Source organism: Canis lupus, chromosome 13 (assembly GCF_003254725.2).
Source record: "Canis lupus dingo isolate Sandy chromosome 13, ASM325472v2, whole genome shotgun sequence".
In the NCBI taxonomy this organism is placed as follows: Eukaryota; Metazoa; Chordata; class Mammalia; order Carnivora; family Canidae; genus Canis; species Canis lupus.
In genome coordinates, this window is record NC_064255.1 from 3,056,271 (window position 1) to 3,080,687 (window position 24,417).

At 47.4% G+C, this 24,417-nt stretch overlaps 1 long non-coding RNA gene across 1 annotated transcript; it reads right to left on the minus strand.

Moving 5' to 3' along the window:
- Positions 1–12,514, minus strand: LOC112662362 (uncharacterized). The gene is made up of 3 exons (XR_003138456.3): positions 12,078–12,514; positions 11,701–11,966; positions 1–232 (listed from the first exon to the last, which is right to left on the minus strand). It is a non-coding gene; the product is annotated as an uncharacterized LOC112662362 (long non-coding RNA).
- Positions 12,515–24,417: the final 11,903 nt, after the last annotated feature.

The window sequence follows — 24,417 nt, forward strand, 5'->3', positions numbered from 1 at the left end:
TGAAGCATAATTAGTTTCATTTAATTAGATGATATGTACAGATTTTCCCTGTTCTTTCTAGTCCTTTGAGGGAATTGCTCTGTCTCATCCCAGGTGTTTTTGGTGTGTTGTCAATCAAGATTCCTGGTTGCTGGGGTGGCTTGGTATCCCAACCCTCGGCAAGGGTGATCAGAATAAGGAGGGTGAGCAGGAGACAGACTCTGAGCAGGACAAATCCATTGACATGCAGATGCTGAAAGAAAGAAGCTTCGTTAATTACTTGTTTTCTCAAATGAGACTATGATAGGAGGGTGGAAGAGCTTTCTGTAGAGTGGAACCCGGCGAGAGAAGCAAAGAGAGAGGTCTACGCAGTGCGTTGGAATCACCTGGGGAGGTTTACAACTGCTGAGGTCCGGGCCCAGCCCCAGAAATTTGTATTTCATTGGTCTGGGTGTAGCCTGGGCCTCAAGACTTCTAAAAACCCTCTGGTGATTCTTATGGGCAACCAAAGGCTGTGAATTGCTTATTGGGAACCACCATATCTCATCCTTGAGAACTTGATTCAGCAGCTCTCCCTGATTCTGTAACCCATCTCAGTGCCCTCAGCTGTCCACAACTTCTCTCTCTCTCTCTCTCTCTCTCTCTCTCTTTTTTTTTTTTTTTGCTTAATTTAGTTGGAATTGAATTTCCATCGTTAGTGGCCAAAAGAGACATTCAGCATCAGTGACTGAGCTAGGCAGTTTGAAATGCTTTTCTTATGTTAACTCACTTAATTGAATCCCGACTTCCCCAAAGTTAGAAAAACCATGATTGTGATTGTTCCTATTTTACGGAGGAGGAAAGGAGACTTCACGAGATGAGGTGACTTGCCTAAACTTTCCCAGCCTGTAAAAGCAGACCTGGAATGTGAACCCAGAAACTTCTTAATCACCACACTTCATGGTAGAGCCAAAAAAAGGAGGCACATTCTCTGCATAAAGCCCAGAAAGGGGGGTCTCCAAACAATTGGAATATGAATACTTTTATCAGGAAGAAGATCTTGGCTGTCATAACAGAAAACCCCAACTACACCAGCTTGCACAATTACTTACCATATCAAAGGAATGGAGCCGGAACAGTTCTGGGCTTGGCATTCAGTAGCTCATTTAAAGTCACTGAGCTCCTCACTCCACCTTTCTGCTCTGCTCGGTTCTGTGCCCTGGCCTTGGCCTCCGGCCGGCTCTCCTCAAACCAGCCTGTGGTTGCAGCTCTCCCCGCAACCCCCTCCCCCCATCGCCTATCTTCACAGGGTAACCATAGCCAGAGAGAACTACTGTTTATGCAGAGGTGTCTCTTATCTTTTTCCTTTTTTAAAGATTTTATTTATTTATTCATGAGAGACACAGACAGAGAGACAGAGACATAGACAGAGAACGAAGCAGGCTCCTCGCAGGGAGCCCGATGTGAGACTCGATCCCTGGACCCCAGGATCACGCCCTAAGCCGAAGGCAGACGCTTAACTGCTGAGCCACCCAGGTGTCCCCTCAGAGGTGTCTCTTTTTATCGAGTAGACACACCTTGGGCCAAAGGCCCCCAGTAGGATTCCTCTTGTGCTTCATCCCAGGCAAGGGGGATGGGAGCATCAGGATTTGCATGGATCTGCGGCTCTCAGCTGGGGTGTTGAAGCAGTGTGGGGGAGCCCGTGGTCAACGGGCCGGGCGACTCAGAGAGGGCTCGGGACATTAGCACGTACAGGGGTAAAGGCTAGAGACAGTGAACGACCTGCAGTGCACAGGACAGTCCCTTTCGTGAGAGCTGCATGGTTTCTGAACCTCTCGCTGACCGTTCCCACAGGTGAAGACAGTGTTCCAAATTTTCTGAGCTAAAGCCTACTTCTTGTTTATCTGTAAACCTAAAGCATTTTAAAAAGACATTGCATTTTCCAGGAAAGCAACTACTGAATTCATCAAGGGATACCTGGGGCACCTGGGTGGCTCAGTCAGTGAGGTGTCTGCCTTTGGCTCAGGTCATGATCCTGGAGTCCTGGAATCAAGCCCCACATTGAACCCCACGTAGAGCCCCACATCTAGCTCTCTGCTCAGCCGGGAGTCTCCTCCCTCTCCCTCTGCATTCTCTCTCTCTCAAATAAGTAGATAAATCTTTGGGGGGGGGGTAAGGAATACCCTACTTTGGAACCTTTGGAAAAGTCGTTCACTGTCGTAGAATGCCATTGAGCAATGCCAACACCACTCATGGAATCTGAGTCTCTGCCACAACAAACCTGTCCGGGCTTGCTCTGGCTGCTGCCAGAATCACAAGGATTCCGGGTATGGACGTTCGCACCTGGAACATTCTGATTTATTTCTCCTAGTGTGGTCCTGCAGAGCACTTTCATGTTGAAATACACCCTATTTTATTGTTAATTATTTTCCACTTAAATTCTACTTTGCATCATTGTCAGTTCCTTGCTTATCTGGGAAAGAAACTGATTTCTCTGAGCTCTGGAGGCTAGAAATCCAAGATCAGGTGGCAACTTGACCAGGTTCTGATGAAGGCAGATGATCATTTTTTTTTCTTTGTATCCTTACATGGCAGCAAGAGAGTGAGTTCTCTGGGGTGTCTTCTATGGGGGGGCACTAATCCCATCCTCTGGGGTCCACCTTCATGACCTAATCACCTCCCAAAGACCTCACCTCCTAACACCATCACACTGGGGGGTTAAGATTTCAACATCTGAATTTGTGGGGGGACACATTTAGTCCATAACACTTTATAACATTGGTTATTGAAGTTTTGAAATTATATGTATAGATAGACTATGTTATCTATAAACTTCCTTTCAGCGTGGGCAGCCCGGGTGGCTCAGCGGTTTAGCGCCGCCTTCAGCCCAGGGCCTGATCCTGGAGACCCGGGATTGAGTCCCACGTCGGGCTCCCTGCATGGAGCCTGTTTCTCCCTCTGCCTATGTCTCTGTCTCTGTCTCTCATGAATAAATAAATAAAATCTTTAAGAAAAAACCAAAACTTCCTTTCAGTGTAGTAAAGGCGAAGTTGTAAAAATGTTTGCCCTAAGAGAGGGCATTGGATCTAATGGAATGAGAGCCACTCTTCAGAGCCGTGGAGATTCATCTGTGGGGTAGAGAATGGGACTCACCACCAGCAGCAGAGGATGGTGATGTCAGAACAAAATCCGGTCCCTTCAGGAAGGAGGACGTGGGACTTGGCCACAGGGTGAGAAGGAAGAGCGCTGTTTGTACCAGGCAGCTGCTGGTTGGCACCAGGCAGGAGAGGAAGCACTGGGCCGGAGCCGCAGCATTCCAGGCAGGGGAGAGAGGACTTTGTCTTGGAGGAGAGCCCAGTCCTCAGCTCCACCTGGCCCGGGTCAGACACTGCTCACCAAAGCCCCACTTGCCCTGCCAGCAACCTTCTGATGACAAACGTGGCCAATTGGCTTCCATACTGGGAAGAACAGACCGGGTTGGGGTGAGGGGGGTGTGCAGTGGGGCTGATCCCCATGCTGGCAACTAGGGTTCTGGTCCCTGAAAAGGAGCCCCCTCAATGGCAACAGATACACTGACATTCTGTTCAATGCATCATTTCCCATGAATTTGGTTAAATCAATACAGGACCTCAGAACTGACAGATTCTGGGTGTCCGACAAAGTGGAGTTCTGGGACTGGTAAAGCTGGCGGGGTAGGGTGGGGTCCTACAGTAGGCGCCGGCACCTGATGCACCCTTTCTGGGTAGCCGGTGGCTTCCTAGCTTCTGCTGGCTAGCTGTGCACCCTGTGGGGCTAATGAAATGTCATACAGGGCCCATGGGCAGAGCCAACTAAAGGGGAGCTGCTCTGTTTGGCGGCTGGGAATGCGTATCCCAAGGATTGCTCCCCACCTTTCCACAAGTCCCTCTCTGAGCCTCAGGGTGCAGTCTCTGCTTCAGGTACCCCCCAGCTCCTCCCTGGGGGAGGAGAGGGAACCAGCTCTGTAGAAGCCCCTACTCAGAGACTGGGTCCCCTTGCCCTACCCCCAGGGGTGCACTCAGGGAAGACCTGCATATTCACTGAAGAGCTAAGAAGGCCCAAGAGTTTGTGTCCTGCTGTGGGCTCAACTTCCAGCTTAGGTTCCTTCCAAATCATTCTGTTTTTGCATCTTCAAAGCGAGGCAGAGCAACCCTCAGGTGAAGCCACAGTTCAATGAGCAGTGGGAGAGCATTTAAAACAGCAAGTATCAAAATATGAAAACCAATCAAAATATCAAAAGCATTAAAAATTTCATAAAACCAAGTCATAGGTAGGTAAGGCCACCAGCAATCCACCTTTATGACAAAAGACAGGGGTGGTTTCTTTCCATTCTTAAAGGGCACAGGGTTCAGATTCACTGCATGGAGGACTCCCGAAAACCAGGACTCTTATGTTCAGAGATGGTTTATGTGTCCATACACCCAAGAGCCTCGGACCACTCCAGCTATAGAAGATACATGGTAGCCACAAGCCCAGGGGTGATGGCAGCACCAAAAATAGAGATGAGGTACTAGCTCCCAGGAGCTACAACATCCATGACTGGAAGCCCTGGAGGCATGGCTGAGGGGGGTTTCAAGGGACCAGGGCGTTGCCTTCCCTCAGCCAGGTAAGCGCTAAGACAAGGAGACCATGGTACTTGCACCAGGACCATCCATCTTACAAATATTTATTATTGAGTGTCTATTCTATGGCAAGCATAGAATAGACACTGACCTCAGCTAGTACCTCTTACAGATACAATATTTTTTTCTTTATGCTTTTCTATATACAGAAGGGGCTTTTGTTGCTTTTAAAATTAGAGGAAAGACTATTAAAGTAAGTTATTAGAAATTGTTTTTGAAGACAGCCCGGGTGGCTCAGCAGTTTAGTGCTGCTGCCTTCAGTCCAGGGCATGATCCTGGGGTCCCGGGATCAAGTCCCACATTGGGCTCCCTGCATGGAGCCTGCTTCTCCCTCTGCCTGGGTCTCTGCCTCTCTTTCTCTCCCTCCCTCTCTCTCTCCCTCTCTCTCTCTCTCTCTCTCTCTCTCTCAGGAGTAAATAAATAAAATCTTTAATAATAAAAAAAGAATGTGTTAAAAGAAAGAAATTGTTTTTGAATAAATGTCCATGAAGAAAATAAAAATAAAAACATGGAAAGGAAACACCAGGTAATTTCATGTCTGCAATAACAGTGGATTTTGGACTCCGAGGAGGCCTCAGGAGGTGTGGTCGGAAAATCAACACCAGATGGTTCCAGAGGAGTTGATTCTGAGCTGGTATTGTCAAAGAAATCCAAGGAGAACTTTTGCGGTTAGTCAGTCTGGTCATATTTCATTTATTCACTTGATTATTCATGCAAAAAACATTTTTCATACTAGATTCTGGGCATACAGAAATGAATGGGTCATCATCCTGTCCTTGAGAATGCCACCTTCCTGTTGCAGGGCAGCTATGCCGGCAGTTATGTTAAATGCTAAAGGTGCCAAAGGAGAATCAGGCAAAAGGTGCAGAAGGGACCACAGAGAAAGGCAGGCACTGTGTCCATTTGGCCACCATCTTATCTTGGCCTATTGCACACAGCCAGTTGCTTAGTAGGCACTCAACATATTACTGAACAAATAGTTGTTGGGCAAAGCTTCATGGATATGGTGACCCGGTCACCTGTGCCTTAAGAGATGCTTTGCTTATGGCTTTCCTTTCTCCTATGGCAACATCGTTAACTTTTAGGTGCCCTCTGACCCACTCCTAACTGCTTTAATCACATTCACCAGGTGTCATTGCATTTTCATTTTTCCCACAATGGTCCTTGATTGAATTTTTTCCTCATTTCATTAGTATCTGCTCTTCCCTCATCCTTTTCATCCTCTCTCCATATCTTGTTGTGTCCTCACAAAGACTCAAAGCAATTTTCTAAAATTCTCTTCTGGTTCCTGCAATACTTTGTTTTCAAATATGTTCTTCTGCTAGATTTCAGGATGACAGTGCATGTACTTTACCTGAAGTATTCTAGAACTTATCCTATAATGAAGGGAGGTCTGTCCAGATATTCTGGTTACTAGAAGATAGAATGTGGCTTTCTCTTGATATACCTCACTGTTCATTTGGATATTGGTGGAATCCTTTTCTCAGGTCTTCAACTGGAAGAGAGTATAATGTGCACAGCTTGGTGCATTTTCTAACATCCAGAATGCATTTACTCCCTTAATTTAGCTTCATAGGACTAAATCAGAATGTTCTCTTACATCTAGCATCTGGTTTGTTGACATTCTGAATAGATGAAATGTGCACACATACCCACATATACACACTCACAACTATATTACCCAGAATATACTGTTATCAGAACTTTTCCTATATCTGTCATCCCCAAAGGTATCCTATATGCTGCAGCTATACTTCCCCCAGTACACAACTACCATCAGAAATATGCCTAAACACCCTCTGCCATCATGCACACATGTACACAACTTCCTGTCTATTGTCTTTTGGGAATTTATTTATTAAACTAGGACTTGCAATTTCTAAATAAATGCAGAAAGCAGGAGCTTACTGTTAGTAAGTTTGAGAAGAATGAAGTTCTGCCTTTATTTATTTATTTAAAAAAGATTTTATTTATTTATTCATGAGATCTAGAGATAGAGAGAGAGAGAGAGAGAGACAGAGACACAGGCAGAGGGAGAAGCAGGCTCCATGCAGGGAGCCCGATGTGGGACTCGATCCCGGGTCTCCAGGATCACACCCTGGGCTGAAGGCGGCGCTAAACTGCTAAGCCACCCGGACTGCCCTGCCTTTATTTTTTAACGATTTATTTATTCATTCATTAGAGGCAGAGGGAGAAGCAGGCTGCCCACAGGGAGCCCAATGCTGGACTCGATCTCGGGATCCCAGGATTATGCCCTGAGCCGAAGGCAGACGTTCAACTGCTTGAGCCACCCGGGCATCCCTGAAGTTCTACCTTGCAACAAAAACCCGAGTGGTGGAAGAATGGATTACCGACATTTGGACAATCCAGATTTTTTTTTTAATTTTTATTTATTTACTTATGATAGTCACAGAGAAAGAGAGAGGCAGAGACACAGGCAGAGGGAGAAGCAGGCTCCATGCACCGGGAGCCTGATATGGGATTCGATCCTGGGTCTCCAGGATCGGGCCCTGGGCCAAAGGCAGGCGCCAAACCGCTGCGCCACCCAGGGATCCCGGACAATCCAGATTTTAGGCCTCTCTCTAAGCCACAGGACAAAAATCTAGAGAGAAATAAAATGTCTACCTTCCTTCTTTGACATTATAGACCTGCTTCATTTGAGCTCATGAAGGACGTACTATACCTGACTTGGAGTCTCAAGTTGGCCATGTAAGTCTTAGAATCACCCTCAGTTTCCTCCAAACTCAGGCAGTAAATTTTACAATTGTTTTCACTTATGGTGGGATTACAAGTCCTTACTGTTTTGTGCATCCTGAATAGGTGTTTTAGTAGATTTGAAATGTAATATTATGTATTGATAAACAAATTCCATTTAAAACCAGAAACCTAGGAATCCCTGGGTGGCGCAGTGGTTTAGCGCCTGCCTTTGGCCCAGGGCGCGATCCTGGAGACCCAGGATCAAATCCCACATTGGGCTCCAGGTGCATGGAGCCTGCTTCTCCCTCTGCCTATGTCTCTGCCTCTCTCTCTCTCTGTGACTATCATAAATAAATAAAAATTTAAAAAAGAAAAAACCAGAAACCTTGAGGTATTACATCTGCATTTATTCATTGACTCCCTCAGTTTGACACTGTTTATATACAAATCATGTGTCTGGTACTATGGTAGACACTGATAGCGAAAACCCAACCCCTGCCCCCTTAAAGGTTATAGTCTAGAAGGTGCTTCAGACTCCAAGGGATTATAATAAATATGATAAATTCTTCATGATGAAATACAAGTATCTTCTTCTCTAACCTTCACGCTGGTCCATGAAACAGACACAGTGGGAGAAAACACTGAAATGAGAGGTTGGATCTCAGCATTGAACGGTCTTGTGTATTGTGTTCATAAGTTTAGACTTTGATGGGGAGCCACTGAGGAATATGGTGCAAGGGAGTGAGGGGCCTGTTCAAGCAGGAAAGACAGGAGCACAAGCAGGACTGGGAGGAGACAGATAGTGTGGCTTTGGACTTGAGAGGAATAGCACTGTCCCGTCTACTCTCTCCTTCACACATTTATTCACCGTATAAACTCCATTCTGAGATTCTAACAAATGAGGTTCTACAAAGAAAAGCCCAAATAGACCACTTGAAGAAGCTATTGAGGCAGAATCAATGTAATTATTCTAACTCATCACTTAATTTCACATGCCCTGAGGTCAAATGCAACCAAGCTGGTGCTTTTCAGCATCAAAATGTCCCCCCCACCCCCACACACACACCATGAAGCAATGAACTTTCTTTGTGCTCCCACAGGTTATGTATTTAGTTGTAATTTTCTGTGTGGAACCAGTTGCAGCAGAAATGTTGGGACCTTTGCCCAAATCACGAAGGGTGTCAACTGTCAAGACAGAAACAATACTCCAGAAATCTGATGATTTTGACTTATAGTTTAAAAACCAGTCACTGAATTTGAAAGGAGAGGATAAGAATAAACTTAACTCTGCTTTAGATGTATCATAATCTGGTTCTATTCTCCAGTATTTGGGTTCCCGGTAAAATTCCACTCTGATTTGCCCATCCCTTAGGTCTGCGGGTATAATAAATGAGAAGCCAGGAGGAGTTCTGATTAATTTCCATCATGAGAGTCAACTCTTGATTTTCAGGGAGAGAGTAGGGAAGGAATGGTAATTAAGATCCACAGATAGCACAAACATCCAATTTAACCAGCAGTTTCAAATCCTCCTCCACTGATTTTTTTTTTCATCAGAGGTGCCAAGTAGCAAAGCTCAGCCCACTTTCTGGGGCTGGATCTAATAAGACGTGAACTCATCAGAAGGCAAGTAGATGGGCTCAAGAAGAACAATAAATTGGGAATTGTTGGCCTTTCTGAATTAGAAAATTGGCTGCTCCTTCTTGCTTCTATTTTTTTTTTTAAGATTTTATTCATTTATTCATGAGAGACACAGAGAGAGAGGCAGAGACACAGGCAGAGGGAGAAGCAGGCTCTTCACAGGGAACCTGATGTGGGACTCCTAGGGCCCCCCACCCCATCATTCTCTGAGCCAAAGGCAGACGCTCAACCTTCGGGCCCCCCAGGCGTCCCATGCTCTGTTGGTTTTATTTAGAAGAATCACAATATTGGCACTGTTGGTTTCAACTGGGGGCTACCAGCTTAGAAAGGCCAGCTCACTGTTCACCACTAAAACCAGCTCACAGATAGAGCACGTAAAATGGGTCTTTAGTGGGACACCTGAGTGGCTCAGTGGTTGGAGCGTCTGCCTTTGGCTCAGGCCCGGAGGTCTTGGGATCAATCCCCCCCCCCCCCCCCCCCCCCCCCCCCCCCGCATTGAGCTCCCTACAGGGAGCCTGCTTCTCCCTCGGCCTGTGTCTCTGCCTCTCTTTCTCTGTGTCTCTCATGAATAAATTAAAAAAAAAAGGGGGGGGTCTTTAGTGACTATGGGCCGAATGAAGTGCCAGAGCAGGAGCTCACCTCCCAGAGGAGAGGCCCTTGCCATTTGCCTCAAGCTATAAACTCTACCGTTTGAGCCTCTGCTAGGACACAGACCCAACCCAAGCTGCCAGCATTTTTAGACTTTCTTAGGCCCAGCTCTCTCTACAGGCTTTCCTATGGCCTCTCATTTGCTTGCCACTCAAGGCTGCACGTTATCTAACAAGAATCAGGCCTTCTCACTGCTCTCTAAATCATACGCATTCACCTCTGCCCACGTTTACACACAGGTGCTGGAATATGTCCGTACTTCTCACCATCTTGCCTTTTCTCCTGTCACTCTTTAAACCCCCAAATGTAGGTATTTTTCAAGGTCTAGCCCTTCCATGGAAGCTTCCCTGGTTCCCCAAACTCAACGTAATCAGCACTGTGTTCATATATCTTTTATGACGTTTGTCACATTATGCGTTCATTATATCACAGTGGCTTATGCTCCCTATGACTTTAACGGTCTCAAAAATGTGGATCATGACCCACTAAGTGAGTTTCGAAATCACTTTAGTGGGTCATGACCTGAATTTTTAAAAATTAAGTGGAAACAATAGAACATCTTAGAGTACATTACACACAAACATATTTCTCATTTTGGTTTATGATCAAAAAGCTAGAAAGTCACTGCCTCACACAGTAATGATGTTTTCAGTTTCTATGTAACAGAAAGTCTTGATCCAATCAGCTTAAATAACAAAGGGTTTATTACCAGCTATAATGAAAAGTCTAAAAGTGAAGGCAGATCTGGGTTGGTTTATCAACTTATCAACATCAAGGACCCTGATTTTTGCCATTTCTGTCATCCTTCTGGCCACCTTCCCTCATGTCTGCAAGATGCCTGTAGGAGTTCCTTGCATCATAACAACATCCAGAGTTCAAAAAAAGTGGCAACTTATTCTTTGGATCTCATTTTATCGGGAAAGACATCTTTCCCAGAACTCCCCACCCCCACCAACTCCCAGCAGAATTCCTTTCATTTCTCATTGAAAGAAACTGAAATAAAATAAAGGATATGCCCAGCCAGGAGTCACAAGGAAAAGCAAAATTAGTTTCAATGGGGATAAGAGCATCTTCCCTGAGTACTGTCAGGTCAGAAAGAAGGGTGAGATTGATGGATCTGATGTCGGCAAGCAAAAATTTTATGTGCCAGCTCCCACCGAGGGTACTGGGGCCGGACCAGAGTCCCTTTCTCTTCCTATGCTCTGCAACGCGCACCACGGAGCCAGTCTAGACGGTCACCTCAATTTTCAGTGATAAATTAAGTCAATCACTTTGCCTCAAAGTATAAATATTCATGGGATACATAGATCAAATATCCAATCAGACATACTGGAGGCATTCTGCAGACATGATTTGCTAATCTATAACTCACTGGAGGCTAGGATTTTTTTCTGTTTTAATTTTTTGTTGAATTTTTAAGCATGAAGGGCTAGATTAGCCACACTGTATATTGTAATACCATTTCAATAATAAAATACATATTTGTCACAATGCAGATGGCAAGTGAAGATCCCACAGATGGAAATGTGGCTTCTAAGAGGAGATGGTAAATGTGTGGCGGTGGGCGTGGAGAGATGGCTGCATTGGGCTGGAGAGACATTACGTCATCCCAGATAGGGGATTTTTTTTGGGAACCTGGCAGGATTACTGCTGAATCATTCAGCTAGGCAAATTATTGGCATGTTAGTTGGACAAAGGTCCCTGTAATTAAGCCCTTGTACCACCACATTCCTTGGCATCTTTCTGCTTATGTGGCCATTTAAGGCCACACTTGAAAACATGTATGCATAAAATAACCATATCTGCAAGAGTCAGTGGCTTTACAGTATGGAGCCAGGACTATTTCTCCTGTCTTGTATGCACACGAATGTGCATGCATACACCACACACACACACACACACACACACACACACACCTTAACAGAGAAACCGCAGGTTCAAAAAAAATTGAACTGCAGAAAACCTTTTGCCTCTGAGATTCCTAGAATCCTTCCCTTTGCTGCTGGTACAAATGCAAGATCCTCCCACTTGTCCAGTAAGGAAAGCTAGCCTGGTGAGTGTCTTGAAATTCCCTGAAAGTCAGCTTGGTTCGGGAGTCACAGGGCAAAACTCTTCTCACCTGCTAGACTACAGGACGCTGGACCACAGGGTGCTGCAGGGGAAGCCGGTTGTCCTTGTGGGGCGGAGACCTGCCTCTTCTCTGGCCTCTGCTGCTAATTCACGACCTAGCTGCAAGGCTGTGCTGGGCCCCAGGGGCCTCAGGCTGCCGCCCGGCTCTGCCAGAGCTTGCCTGAAGGTCCACGTGCAGTTTCAGGAGCCTTATTTTATGAAGGTCCTTGGCAAACCGGGTGGTGTGCTGGCAGCCAGACGCGGGGTGTCCGGAGACTATGGGGAAATGATCAAGAAACAACACAGTAGTGGTCACCACGACAGTTGCAGCTTTACCTGCACTGCCACACTTGGCTTATTTTGCTATCAACCTAGGCCTTTACACACCTTTTAAAGAGATTCTAGAGACCACAGACCAGAGGGATTGACGTCGGTGCCCAGGAACATTCATAAGTGGGTTATTTAGCAGGTGGCTTGGGAACTTGGAAAAGGAAGTGGCAGTTAGAGAGGGCCGCATGGGCTCCCCTCGTTTCCTTTCTGCGGCGTGACCCTGACTGGTAAGAGCTAAGCCCGGGCGGGGCTTCCTGGGGCTGGGCGCCGCGCTGGGGCCGTGGCCGCTCTCCTTATTTTGATTTACCAGCCAGGAAGCTCAGCCTTGGCGACAGAAGTGGCTTTTTCAGGTTGGTGGCTGTTCCTCTTTCCGGCCGAGCCTCAAGAGGCTCTCGGTCCCCTCCCTCCGCCGCGGGGGCGCCCAGGTCCCCAGGTGCCCAGGTCCCCAGGTCCCCGCCAGGTCCCCTCCGCAGCCGCAGCCGCAGCCGCGCTCGCTCGTCCTTCCAAGAACAGGGCAGAGACTCGCCTCGCGGACCGCTTGCCTGCTTGGGTCTCTGCGGTTCGGATACAGCTTGTGAGGCCGAGCCGGGCCTGGAACGTGGTGGGCACCCGGCGCCCGCGCGCCTGGAGGAACGGCGGGCACGTGTGAATGCAGGAGTCGCTTGGTGGGGTTTGGACAGGAACCTGCCTAATGCCGGAGACGAGTTTTCAGCTCCCTGCGCACTCGGCCTCTCAGTAAGCGCTCAGCAAACGGTCCGCAGGTGCCAGGCACCCAGGGAGGTGCCAGAGAATCAAATGAGTAAGACCCAGTCTCCGCCCTTGAAAATCTCACAGATAAAGGGTGGTGGTTTGGTGGTGGTTTGATAAAGTGGGTTTACTAAACACACACACACACACACACACACACACAAATAAAAATATACTTTTTAAGGATTTTATTTATCCATTTGACAGAGAGAAAGAGAGAGAGTGAGTGAGAGCACAAGCAGAAGGAGCAGGAGGCAGAGAGAGAAAGCAGGCTCCCCACCGAGCAGAGAGCTCAATGCAGTGCAGGCTTGACCCCAGGACCCTGGGATCACGATGCCAGACAAAGGCAGATGCCCAACTGACTGAGCCACCCAAGAGCCCCTAAAAATAGAATTCGAGATCCCTGGGTGGCTCAGCAGTTTAGCGCCTGCCTTCGGCCCCGGGGCGTGATCCTGGAGTCCCGGGATTGAGTCCTGCGTCGGGCTTTCTGCATGGAGCCTGCACCTCCCTCTGCCTGTGTCTCTGCCTCTCTCTGTGTCTCTCATGAATAAATAAATAAAATCTTAAAAAAATAGAATTTGATATGTCTTATAATAGAGTTAAGTACAAAATGACACAGCAAGAAAAAGAAGAGAAGCACTTGAGTGCGAATGTGCCTGTCAAAGTTGGAAGACCTCTGCAGAGCAGGTGACTTTGAGCCTGACCTTGAAAGAGGGCTCCAGACTATGGCAGAGAAAAGACTGTGCAGAAGTAAGGAGGCAAAAACTCATGGGTATGTCCAGGGAGAGGCATGGAACTTGTCCCCTAACCTACACTTTTGAGTCCTATTTTAATCATGGTGCCCAGTTGTTATGAGAGTCACCACCAACTGACCCCTTAGTGAAGCCATCGAGGAGGGGAATCCTGCCTGGGGTAGGGGTGGGAGGGTGTGCATCTGAGTGGTCTCAAAGGTGTCCTCTGACTCTAAGAGCAACAGGACCTGGAGGACTGTTTCTCAGAGGAAGGCACCAGAAGGCAGAATCATAGACAGCCACATTCCTGCCCCAAATAAGGGAATTTCCTAACAAGAGGGCTAACTATAACTACTGTGTACATACTGGCTTGTAGTGTTCAAAACCTCTCCTCAAACATTACTTCATTTGATCCTCCACTAGCCTGCTACATGCGTTCTGAGCTCAGTGAGACCATTTGTTATTTATTGGATCAACATGTGTGGGGAGCACCAAGGCCCAGCCAGACCTGGGCAAAGCAAGAGGGAACAGCACAGCCTCTAGCTCCAGAGCACCCACACGTGCATAGAGACAATGAGATCAGGTAAAGTATTGTTACTCCAGTCATCTCAGAGGGAAAAGTATTAGCCTCGGGGACACAAGCACAGAGAGTGCTGAAGTGATGACCAGCAGCTGGGCTCCCCTGTCAGGCTGTCTTGGGCTCAAGCCCTGGCCTTACACCCACTTGCTTCTATGACCTTGGGCAATTAAATGAGAGTGTTAAAAATAAATGAAATGAAAAAATGCATGTGTATCAGAGTATAGTCTGGCTGCTAAAATGATGACTCTTAAATAAACAATCCCTTAAACCAGATGGAAACTGATTTCTCTTTCACATACACATCCAGCCAGGACGGTGGCTTTACTCCAGGAAGTCATCCATCCCAGGCTCTTTCCACCTAGTTGCTCAGCTCGTTCTAGGAGACCGACCTCATCCATCTTGTCCCAGAAGGCGCCTCATCACACATCACTCTGTGTTTATTTTTATTTATTAATTTATTTTTAAATATTTAATTTATTTATTCATGAGAGACACAGAGAGAGAAGCAGAGACACAGGCAGAAGGAGATGCAGGCTCCATGCAGGAAACCCAATGTGGGACTCGATCCCAGGACCTCAGGATCACGCCCTGAGCCAAAGGCAGGTGCTCAACCGCTGGGCCACCCAGGTGTCCCTCACCCTGTGTTTAGATGCAGCTTGATATAGGAGTTAAAATGGTGTAGCCAGGACCTGGTCCTCTCTTGGCACAGCTCCCCCTCCCATAGATGTGGGCTGCACCCTCCCATCTGGGTCGTAGGAGGGTTTGGGTGGCTCCAGACTTCATGTGCTGATAGCTTTATGTCCACCATCACCGTTCTAAGAGTCAAATGGAAGTCCTGGACCCGACTTTCAGTAACCTGCACCAATCCTGGTGACCAAGAGAGTGGGAGAAATTGGTTCGCCAAGACTAATTTAGGGCTCTCTCACAACTGTATGGCTGAGAATAGGGGAGAGAAGAGCCCACACACAAAATTCTCCACACTGTTTTAAAAGATGGATGGATGTAAGGTGGTGGTGAAAAAAAAAAAATCCCTCATTTCTTCCTTCGATCAATTTTAGGTACTTCTAGGGTACTATATAATCCATAGCAGTGGTCTTTGAACTCTACCTAAGAAGTCCCAACTTTGATTAGGCCCTAACAAGTACATTTATTTTTTATAAGTATGCACATGTGCTGGTGGCTTTCCAGTGTCCATCCTTCCTTACTTCCTTAGTATAGCATTCCCTAACAGGCACATGGCATCCCGGAATAGACTACATTTCCTAGGATCCTCTGCAGCTAGATGAAGTCATATGACTAAGTGCTAGCTAAATGCTAAATGTGTACAGTGCAATTTCTAGGAAGTGTCCTCATGGGAGAGGCATGGCATTCTTCCTTTCTTTCTCCCTGCTGCCTAGAAGGTGAACAGGACATCCTGATCATGAGCAACAGCCTTGGATAACGAAGTGGAGGCTGCATGTTAAGAATGTTCGAGTGACCAGAAAAGCCACCTTACCTGCTCTGGGTGGCTTATCTCCAGACTCCATTTACATGAGAGAGAAATTAACTTCTCTCCTGATGAAGCTGCTAGTGTGTTGAATTTCTCTTCTTTCTTAATCTCAGCCCAAACTGATTCTACTTGATACAGTTATATACATTATAAGACACATGCCAAGACAGATACGAAAAAGAAGAGATAAAATAACTTTAAACAGAAGTTCTGTATTTTGTACACCACTGGTAGAGTGTCACACACTCGGGCTGCATCCTGGCCCCCCTCATTGTAGAGGCCTCTGGTCTCCTTGGTCCTTGCCCATGAATGTTCCCTGAACACACTTTGCTCTTTAAGGCAAGCGGGTCCTCAGAACCAGCCGAGTACACCTGGGGTAGGATCCCTCCCAGGCCCTGCCCTTTGCTGCCCTTTGACTCTTCCGGGTCTGAGTCTGTCACCTGGACTTCACTTTTGCAACAGGGAAAGCAAAGCAGATCAGGAAATTTGATGGAATCCACAAGATGAGATATAATCTGAACCCAAAGAAGTCGGCAACTGGGATTGTCAGGGAGAAAAGGACACACTTCCAGCCCCTGCCCCTGCTGCTAAGTTGGGCCCACCCACCCACCCGCCTCTCAAGCACCAACTCCTGCTCCCACGCCTGGTTCTGCAGGAGAGGGGGGAGCGGGGGAGGAGAGGCAGAGGGCTCTGTGCTTTGAGAGCTTGCTCCAGGCCTCAGGCCTGCTCTCCCTGGAGGGCCACCCGGGGCGAGGACACTGTGCCCCTCAGGGCCCCGCAGAGCACACCCACTTCCGTGAGTTCATGTCCGAAGGGCTGCAGACCCCCCCGGAAGGCTATGGCTGGAAGATCAGCCCCTGCTTGGTCCCTCCAGCATCTGGGAGAGTCTACGGTCCCTGCCTCCACCCCCTGAGGCATCAGTGTCCTGATTGTATCAAGGCTTCAAAATTCCCTGACTCATGCCATCCTCAGATTTTTAAAAAGAGCTTATTCAAGTGGTGTAGGCTGCATGCTCCACCCCTTCCCACTCAGCCCAGCTATTTAATCACAGCAACTGCGTGAGGGTGTGAGTGGGGGGAGGGGGCCAGGGAAAGGCAGGGTTGGGGAGGGGCAGAGGGACTCCCGAACCAGAAGGAGAAGCCCTTGAGGAAGACTGGCGCTGATCTTGTTGTGAAAGCAATGTCCTGGCGCTCAAAGAAAGCTGACCCTTAACCCCAGAGGTAGGCAGGTCACATATAAGGACCTCTGGGACCCTGCAGGCCTGCTAAGGGAAAGCCGCCAAGCGGGGGGAGGGATGCTTCCCCCAGATCTGATCCCACTGTTCTCCCACACTGCTAGGTAGCCAGGCTGTCATGTGATTTGCTAGTAACCATGGCAACGAACCCGCTCCGAGAAGTCACACGGAAAGATGATGGCAGGTGCAGGACAAGGGGCTGTACCCAAGGGCAACAGGACACCAACTCCACCGCGGCCAGGGTGATTGTCGCTGTCGTGGTTGTTGGGGAAATAGTGACTTGCTCTCCTCCAAGCCGGAGATGCTGGTTGTCGTTGGTTCTCCTTCTGAGACTTGTCTCCTTTATTTTGGAACACAGTTTCTGAAGATGGAAGACAAAAATAGCTCTCTCCAAAGGAGAGGATGCTAATGACGCTGTGCTTTCAGAGACGGGCTTCTCCTTGTCAATTGTGCACCTGCAGTAAGTGGAGCCTTGAGACCACTTGCTGTCGCTCCCCCGACCCCAGGGAAAGCCCATGCCCTGCGCCAGCCCGAGAGCGGGCACTGGCCACTCCCCCGCCCACGGGCGTAGCTGAGGGAAGTGGCTCACATATTCTTTGTGGAGAACAAGGACCTAATTACAATTTGGGAAAACACAAATTGTTAAGTGATCCAGCAGATCACAGCCAAAAGGCCTCCGTAGGGTAATGTGGGGGCGAGTGGCGGCCCCTCGGGGCTAAAGCGGGGACCTGGCAGTGGAGACCAGCTGACAGGTGCTGCCTCTGGGGGCGGGGGGAGTGCCCCGACTCAGCCGGTTGCTCCACGTGTGACCTTGAGCACGTCACTTGGTCTCTTTGGGTGTTGGTTTCTCCATCTTTAAAAGAAGCAGAATAATATTTGCACGGCCGTTCCCTCTGGGCTTTTGTGACAGTCCTGTTTGATCAGCCAAGGGAAAGTCCTTCCAAACTGTAGGTCCCTACCAGATGGCATTATCCTTTTTCTTAGTGTAGAAGTATCCATTCTTAAAGGGTTCTGAAAGTTGGGTGAGTAAGCAATAAGGTCAAAATTTCTGGTAGTGCAAAGCTGTAGCAATCATCCTGATGATGATTAAATGTTAGATAACATTTAATAGGGGCAAAGCTAATTACATGTTGCTTTTAATTCTAACAACACTCCTACTGATTGTGATAATGTCCATGTTTCAAATGGGACCCAATTCACATGGCTGGTGATAGAGTCAGGATTCAAGTCCTGGTCATTCTGATTCCCAAGCTAGGACCTTACCTGCCACAGGGCCCTGTGTTAGGGCAGGTTCGCGGACGCGTTCTCCAAGCTGTTGGAGTTAAGATACTGGGAACTTTCCTGGGGGGTTCACAGAACAGCATGGGGTGTGTGTGTGTGCGTGTGTGTCTACGGAGCAGCATGGGGTGTGTGTATGTATATACACATGGGGTGTGCATATTCGTACAGCAGCATGGGTGTGTGTTCACAGAGCAGCATGGGGGATGTGTGTATGTGTCTGTCTTTATAAAGGCTGGGCTCCCTTCCTTCCTTATCTGGGATTTCCCCATTTGTCCCATGCTGATGCAGCCATCTCTTAGGGTCTTCATGGAAACTTCCAGGGCAGCCCAGAGTGCTGCAGTGGGCCCTGGTTTCACTGGTGAGACTGGCGGCATGGCTAGTGAGGCCAGAGAAATGGAGCCACGTGCCCCGCTGTTGCAGAGGCAGGGGAGCAGAGTGGGTAGGTCGGAAGCTAGAGCGCCAGGGTTGCCTCACCTTGTGCTCTCTAACCTAGTTACACAGGTCACTCCTGACTCTTTTCTTTCTGCCCAGGGCCTGGAAAGCTCGCCCCTCGGGCCACCTGGGTTGCCTGGAGACCTGCAGAAGGAAAGTGCGGCCAGGGTATTCTCGGCCCTAGCTCCCTCCCTCCTGGGTTGCTGTAGGTTGGCTGTTCTTCTTATCTCCTCAGGGGGGATAAAGACTCCCTGCTATTGCTAGCCCTGGGGCACTACCCTATCCCCTACTGACTCCCTTGAACCTGAGGACCCTTTTATTAAACTCTCCTTAGTTACCCAGCTGGAGTATGTTAATCTGTCCCTTCTGGGACCCTACCTGATAAGGCAGGAGGACAGTATCCTCCTCGCAGGACTGTTAGGGGAAGTAAATGAGCCAGCATGTGTTCCAGACCAGGTAGCAGGTGCAGGAGTGGCAGTGCTCCTCCCCAGGGCATTTACAGTCTCCCCCCACTCCCCCCCCCACACACACACCCAGGGCTACAGCATGGCCAGCAAATGCCTGGACCTGCCTGGCCTGGTGGCTGGTCCAGCAGCCCAGCCTCCATTCTTTCCCCAGCCTTGGCTGGTTTGCGACAGGGAAACAATGCATACTAAATAAATTGAGGCTGGTGATTTTTTTTAAATGGTAAAAGGAAACAAAACTATAAATTCATTGAAGGCACAAACACAGGGTCAGATAAGCATATATAACTGTTACTCATTTATCCTAAAAATATTGACTAAACACCTGCCATATGCACTAGATTTAGCAACGAATACTAAAGACCTGGCCTCATTTTCTCCAACAGCTCCCACTGCAGTAGAGGAAACACAGTGTTAAGCACGAGGCATTCTTTTCCCTTTTACTTAAAATTGTGGCAGGAGGATGAATGGTGGTGAAGGAAGTGACTTTTAATTGAGCACTTACTGTGTGCCAGGTACTGTGCAAGGCATTTCATTCATATTATCTCACTTAATCTCACAACATGGGATAGGCAGACCTATCTTGTTTTTGCAATGAGGAAGCTGAAACCCAGGGACATTATAGGACTTACCAAGGCCAATGACCATTCAGAAAACATTTATTGAGCACCTACTATATGCCTTGTCCCTGTTTTTCTAGAATGTACAGATAGTAAGAGACATGGGTACATAAACAGATATTTCTCCAATAGTGGGTTTTGTGCAGTGACAGTGATATGTTCAAGGCATTTTAGGAGCCTCAACTCCATGTGAAACGTCAGGAAAGACTTAGGGAGGGCAACCTGGAGGATGTGGTCTCAACTGATTTTTACAGATAAATTGGTGCTGGCCTGGTTGGGGGTAGGGTGGTAGGGAGAGAAGAAGGCCGGCAGGCAGAGGGAGTGCCATAAGCAAAACCAACCAAACAAACAAAACGTGCTACAGAGAAGCGAGTGTGGACTAGGGGTTGTGGGTAGAAGTCAGGTCCTGGCAGTATTCTATTTGGTCTCAAGAAATATAGGTTGCAAGTCCCATAGCTTCCCTTCTAGGTAAAGAGCCCAAACAAGGGAGTAACATGGTTAGATCTGCTTTTAGGTAGATCACTCTGGCTATTACATGGAGGACAAACTGGAGGTGGACAAGAGGGAGGGCACGGACTCTTTAGGAAGCCATCAGTGGTCATCAAGGTGAGAGATAATAAGGCTCCAGAGGTCCAAGTGATGGGGACAAGGCAACTGTTTGGAAAACTACTTTAAAAATATCATAATTTAATGACTTGTTGGTGTTGAGATACCTGAGTTGTGGAATGAGACTCCCTTCTAGTCCAGAAGAAAACCCATTTGAGAGACACGGTAGCTATTGTCTTGTCTGGGAATTTCCACAACTCTCATTCCACTTTATTCTGATTAAAAGATCCCAAGAAGTGGAGCCATCATCCAAGCTGGGTGTGTCAAATTTGCTCCTGGGAACTTGAATCTGTGTGCAGAGGCCTTGTTATTGTTACCAGACACCCAGGCTGTCCAGTGATTCTCTCGATTCTAGGACCTGTTTTGCGATCCTTACAATTAGTTTCTTCTGGCAAATCAGGGTCAGTCCTTGTTGCTTACAACCTAGGATCCCTAATGAAGAGATGAATTCAGTCCCAGACCTGGTGGTCTCGTGCCATGTGGCATCCATGTGAGGATGGGCACTTCCAGGAAATATGAAGCAGAAGGAGAAAGGTCTGGACTGGAGTTATTGGCCCATAGATCATGTAAATCATGGTTGGAACCAAAAACGAATCAGTACTGAGAGGGCAGAGGGGAGAGAATACAAGTGAGCAGCGGGAGGCATCCAGGAGAAGGAGCAAAGGCTGCAAGGAGGAAGGAACAAGAACTTAAATGCTCAGAGAGAGTCCAGGATAATGGTTTCTATGAAACCAAGGGAGTAAGAGTTTGAAGAATAAACAATCGAAGATTTCATGTAAGCCAAGGGGCAAGGTAAATAGGACACTGGCCTTTGGACTTGACAAGGGGATTGTTGATGATCCACAGGGTAGGATCCCTAGAGGGAGGGGCGGGAGTGGGAAGCCAGGCTGCCTGAGAAGTCAGGGAGGGGAGGCAGTGGCTCTGGGAGTTCTGTGGGAGATTAGGTATGAGAAAGAAGAGTGGTGGGTGGGGCAAGGTCAAGGCAGGGTTTATGTCAGTGGCTCCAATGCTCCTTTCAGTCAAAAACTGCTCCTCTGTGCCTGAGAGAACTCGGTTGGTAGAAGTAATCCCAACGGAGCATTTGTGCAGCTGTGGTGGTTTCACCTCAGGTCCGTGCATCACAGGGGCAGAGGAGTGTTTGGGAAAATGACGAAGTACATAGCTGGTTGGTATCTTGTATGTACTTCCTGCCTGACTTTGTTCTAGGCAGGTCCAAAGCCAATACAACAGCTAAGGGAAGAAAAAGAGGCAAAACAGGAGAAAACCTCAATCTGCTCTTTTGTGTTCAAACTAAATATCTTCCTGCCCACCACCTCAAAATTTAGGGAGTGGAGAGAATGCTCAAACCATGTCTCAGGTTAGAAGGGTAGGAGCTACCTTTGTGTTAGTTGGTTCCTGTGTTCTTACAAGGAAGGCATTGCTTGGTGGGTGCTTCGTGCTAAGGCTTCAGATATACTTTGTTTTGGATATTTACTGGTGAAGGATGAATGGAATGGAATTGACAAGATTTTTTAAAAATTCCCTGAAATTATAAAATCTGTATATGTTCATCAAAGAAGGGTTGGAAAATCCAGAAAGACCTAAAATAGCCTGGAGTCCCACCATGGTAGTACCATCTTGGAATATTTCTTTCTAGTCTTTTATTTCTAGTAGCAGGTCCAATTTTGACAGCTGTTTTTATGTCTGATCCACTAACATCTGTGGCAAAGCAGATCTCAGGAGTGACTGTATGACAGCAGGATTCTCTCTCTGGTGCATGAGGGGAAGGGGAACTGATGAAAAATGCAGGGGAGAAAATATCCATCTGCTGGTCTAGTTTAAACACCTATGGCATAAAATAGCAATAAGAGAAAGACTGAGTATGCCCCACCCTACTTCGAATTTCTATGTTGGGATATCACTCTTATTTTAGTTGCTGTGGCAAATTGCATCATTGTTCCCTGGTCTGTTCCTCCCATTATGTGACCCTTCCAGTGCCCTCTGGTAAAGCTGGCTGATATGTCCATGCCCCATTGTCTTTAGACTTAGCCACATGACCTGCTTCGCTTGATAAAAATGAGTGGAAGTGGGACGCTTGGGTGGCTCAGTGGTTAAGCATCTGCCTTTGGCTCAGGGTATGATCCCGGGATCTCGGATCAAGTCCCACATCAGGCTCCCTACATGGAACCTGCTTCTCCCTCTGCCAGTGTCTCTGCCTCTTTCTCTCTCTCTGTGTCTCTCATGAATAAATAAATAAAATCTTTAAAAAAAAAAAAAGGAGAAAGAAATTAGTGGAAGTGATGTGAACAGGGGTCTTAAAAATGCTTTCATGGCTTGGTTGGTCTTTTGCATTTCTGTCACCTGCCGCAAGATGAATTTGCGCAGAGTGCCTCTGTTCCCAGAATGAGGAGACATTTGGAACAGACCTGAACACAACTGGTAGCTTGGAGCCACACTTACCTCATTCTAGCTACCCAAGAGAGTCAGAGTTGCCTGCATGCCCAGTAAATAAATGCCCGTTGTTGTAATGTATTGAGATTATGGGATTGTTTGTTACACAGCATTTTAGTAGCAGACATCTGACTATAATTGCTCAGATGTGAGGCTTCAGTCATCTTTGACATCCACACTTCCTTTAACCCCATAGCTATTCCTTGTCAAGTCCTCTTTAGCTCCTTTGAATTATCTTCTATATCTTTTCCCTGACTCCTGTTCTGCTGCCGAAATCCTTTAGTACTTTGTACTTGGATTCCTGCAATGGCTTCCTAATGAGCACTTCTCTCGTCTCCATCCAACCTCCTGCACAGCAGTGCTAGATTCAGGTGCTTTACAAAACCCCTGCACAACAGGAAACCTCTGCTCAGAAGGTGGAAAAGGCTTCTCTTTTTTCAGAGCCAAAGCAGCCAGGCAACTCAGAGCTAAATTTTGTGCAGTTTTAATAACCAGCCTCAGTCTAGTGTTCTGATACAATTTTGTCCTCTGCTTGCTTTCTTTCTTTTTAAGATTTTATTTTATTTATTTGACAGAGAGAGCACAAGCAGGGTGGGTGGCAGGCAGAAGGAGAGGGGGAAGCCAGCTCCTTGCTGCATGAGGCTCCATCCCAGGCCCTGGGGATCATGACCTGAGCCAAAGGCAGACACTTAACCAACTGAGTCACTCAGGCGCCCCTGTCTTCTGTTTTCCATAGCTCTTGTGTTTTACAGTTGACTCTTGAACAATGTGGGAGTTAGGTGTGCTGATCACCTTGTGCAGTTGAAAATCTGTATATGATTTTTGACTCCCTAATAAGTTAGCTACTAACAGCCTATTGCTGGTGGGAAGACTTGGCTATAACATAAATAGTAGATTAGCACTTATTTTGAATATATATTATCTACTGTATTCTTACAATAAAGTAACCTAGAGAAAAGATGTTATTAGGAAAATCATAAGGAAGAGAAAATACATGGACAGTTTTGTACTGTCTTTACTAAAAAGAAAAAACACATTCAAGGGAAACTGTGTACCTCAAATCTGTGCAGTTCAAGGGTCAACTGTAATTTGGCCTCACCTCATACATGATTTAATGCAAAATAATAATTATAGGAAAAAGGAGTAGGAAAAACAGCCTCTGTTTCAGATGTATTCCCTCACTGAATCCTCATGGCCCTCCTATGAGATGGATGGTATTCTTATATTCATGTTACAGAGGGGAAAACTGAGGCATAGCAAAGGTAACTACCTTGGCCAAAGTTGCATAGCTAGGGTGAACTCAGGCGACCTGCCTCCAGAACCTGTGGTCTTGACCCCGGTGCCACCCAGCTGCCATTGGAGTGAGTCTAGCACATCTGATTATGGATCCCCTCAGCTAAGCTCCCTCTGTGCCTTCCAGCTCCCTCTGAGGCCCAGCTTCAGGCTCTGTGTGCTCCTGCTCTTCCTAGCTCCTCCTGGGAATCCTGCCCCTATGGCAGCACTGTCCCGACTTACCATGCCCAAGAGGCAGAGAAACAGTCTATGCAGCAGCAGAGTACATGCTCCATCTCAGCAGTTCAACATAGGGATTAAGACCTCTGGCTCTGGACTTCCACAGAGTGAGGTTCAAATCCTGTGTGACCTTGCTCAAGTCACTTGACCTTTCTGATCTCTTTTCTGTGACATGGGAGTTAGAGAGAACTTGCCACATAGGACCACTATTGGGACAAATGAGATCATGCATGTAACTCCTCAGGCCATCACTTGGCACATAGTAGGTGCT